This window comes from Cebus imitator, unplaced genomic scaffold (genome assembly GCF_001604975.1).
Source record: "Cebus imitator isolate Cc_AM_T3 unplaced genomic scaffold, Cebus_imitator-1.0 Scaffold15, whole genome shotgun sequence".
NCBI classification, from domain to species: domain Eukaryota; kingdom Metazoa; phylum Chordata; class Mammalia; order Primates; family Cebidae; genus Cebus; species Cebus imitator.
The window spans coordinates 6,516,869-6,519,952 of record NW_016107330.1 but is presented as its reverse complement, the minus strand read 5'-3'; the positions used below and the strand labels follow the sequence as shown (position 1 = coordinate 6,519,952).

The 3,084-nt window shown below is 44.5% G+C and overlaps 1 non-coding gene across 1 annotated transcript; it reads left to right on the top strand.

The window, feature by feature from the left end:
• Window positions 1-352: 352 nt before the first annotated feature.
• Window positions 353-455, top strand: LOC119468040. Its single transcript, XR_005196670.1, has one exon. It is a non-coding gene; the product is annotated as a U6 spliceosomal RNA (small nuclear RNA).
• The last annotated feature ends 2,629 nt before the right edge of the window (window positions 456-3,084 follow it).

Here is a 3,084-nt window from a genome sequence, read left to right as displayed (position 1 = left end):
TTTTTTGAGACAAAGACTTCTTGTCCCCCAGGCTGGAGTGCAATGGTATGATCTCGGCTCACTGCAACTTCCACCTCCGCCTCCTGGGTTCAAGCGATTTTCCGGCCTCAGCCTCCTGAGTAGCTGGGTTTACAGTTGCTTTCCACCACACCTGGCTAATTTCTGTATTTTTAGTAGAGGCAGGGTTTCACCATGTTGGCCAGGCTAGTCTCGAACTGACCTCAGGTGATCCGCCCCACTTGGCCTCCAAAGTGCTTGGATTACAGGCATGAGCCACCACACCCGGCCAGTTCCTGCTATTAACCCAGCACCAGGCCTTTGAAGATTATTTAGAAAAAATGCTCAGTTCTCAGTGCTTGCTTCGGCAGCACATATACTAAAATTTGAACGATACAGAGATTAGCATGGCCCTTGCGAAAGGATGACAAATGTTTTTTTTTAAATATTAAATTTTAGGCCGGGTGTGGTCCAAGCACTTTGGAGGCCAAGGCAGGCGGATCACCTGAGGTTGGGAGTTCAAGACCAGCTTGAGCAACATGGTGAAACCCTGTCTTAAAGAAAAAAAAAAATTAAATTTTAAAAAGAAATTAAGAAAAAAAAATGCTCAGTTCTCAGAAAATCTTAGCAGCCAAGTTCAGTCCAAGGAAAAATATTTACTGAGTAATGTGACTTGGTCCTCTTTCCTGTAAAGCGAGAAGTAACAAATGTGTTTTACTAAATAGCCTCACCAGATTGTTCTAGGCATGACTGCATCATAAAGCTAACCATTCTGCCTCTGGGGATTTATGCATTTTCTGTGATGTTTCTTTCCACCATCTAATGTGACAGTCTGTACAAGTTTCCTATGGACCAGTTCTGGGTCACGTTGAAAGATTGTGCCACATAACCTCCTTTTTTCCCCACTGCCTCGCTAAACAACAGTGGTGACACCCACAAAATATATCTGTCCTCTCAGTAACACCAGTCCATCTTGCACCTTGCACAGGGCACTTGTTAATCTGAAGGATCCCAAAGCCCTTTGCATACATTAGTTGTACTTCATAAATACCTCATTGGCTGCAAGCCCTACTAGCCCCATTTTATGATTGGACATCCTGGAATAAAAAGATGGAACCTCTTCTTTAGTCAGACAAGGACAAATCTGGTACACGAGTCTAGCTCCACTCGCCTACTTAAAACTGTCTCTTGGGCTCTCTAAGATATAATTTTCTCTCTCTTCATATTCCTCCAAGTGCTTAGAAAACACTTTTTTTTTTTTTTTTTTTTTTTTCCCAGAAAACACTTTAAGGTGTCTCTAGGGGCCGAGCACAGTGGCTCATACCTGTAATCCCAGCACTTTGGGAGGCCGAGGTGGGCAGATCATGAGGTCAGGAGATTGAGACCATCCTGGCCAACATAGTGAAACCCTATCTCTACTAAAATAAAAATTAGCCAGGCGTGGTGGTACACACCTGTAGTCCTGGCTACTTGGGAGGCTGAGGCAGGGGAATCGCTTGAACTCAGAAGATGGAGGTTGGTTGCAGAGAGCCCAGATCGCACCACTGCACTCCAGCCTACTGACAGAGCCAGACTCTGTCTCAAAAAAAAAAAAAGTGTCTCTGGGTACTTCTCTCAAATGCCTGTCTTGCCTTTGCTGATAGGGCCTCTGTGCTTTCCACTCTAGCTGCACGTGGGGATTTTTTGTGCTTGAATTTACCTTTGGCAATTTTTTTTTTTTTTTTTTGAGACAGAGTCTCACTCTGTCGCCCAGGCTGGAGTGCAATGGAGCGATCTTGGCTCACTGCAACTTCCGCCTTGGGTTCAAGCGATTCTCCTGCCTCAGCCTCTTGAGTAGATGGGATTGCAGGCACGCCACCACACCTGGCTAATTTTTGTGTGTGTGTGTTTAATACAGACAGGGTTTTACCATGTTGGTCAGGCTGGTCTCAAACTCCTGACTTCATGATCTACCCACCTTGGCCTCCCAAAGTGCTGGAATTACAGGTGTGAGCCACCATGCCCAGTGGCAGTTTTTTTAAAAAAAGGAAAACCTCTTACATTTACGCTGGTATGAATGCATATATATCATCAGAAGCAGTTGAGACCCTTTCTAATGCATTTTCCTTTTTTTCCTTAGGACAGGACATATTACTTTTTGGGTCACAGATAAGATTGTTTTTTGGTGTCATCTTAACTAGTGCTGCCCTCTCGAGGTTACAGATGCAGCTGCCCATACTAGAACCTAGGTTAGACTAGGAAGAGAATTAGCAGAGATGAGGTAGATAAAAGGACCACGTAGTCATTGTCATGAGAAGCTGAGAAACGTTTGTTTTCCGCTTTTATATGGTAATGAAGTGAAAAGAGCACTAAAAGGGAGCCAGAGTTATTTCTGTGATTGACTTGCTGTGTCATCTCGGGCCAGTCATTTTCTCTGTGCCTCAAATTTCTCATCAGTAGAAGGGGAGCCACTGGTCCAGCCCAGGAGCCAACAAGCTTTTTTATTTTTATTTTTAGAGATGGGGTCTCATCATGTTGTCCAGGCTGGTCCCTAACTCCTGGGCTCAAGCAGTCTTCCCACCTTGACCTCCTAAAGTATTGGAGTTACAGGGGTGAGCCACTGTACCCAACCACAAACTTTTTCTGTAAAAGGCAAAATAATATTTTAGCTTTTACAGAACTACTCACCTGTGCTGTTGTAGCTCAAAGGCAGACATAAAAATACATACATATATATAAACAAATGAGCATTAAAAAGTTTTATTCCCACTTTGGGAGGCCCAGGGCAGTGGATCACCTGAGGTCAGAAGTTCGAGACCAACCTGACTCACATGGTGAAACCCTGTCTCTACTAAAAATACGGAAATTAGCTGGGTGTGGTGGTGCACACCTGTAATCGCAGCTACTCAGGAGGCTGAGGCAAGAGAATTGCTTCAACCTGGGAGGTGGAGGTTGCAATAAGCTGAGATCGTGCCACTGCACTCCACCCTGGGTGACAGAGTGAGATTCCATCTTTATTTATTTATTTATTTATTTTTCGAGACGGAGTTTTGCTCTTGTTACCCAGGCTGGAGTGCAATGGCGCAATCTCGGCTTACCGCAACCTCC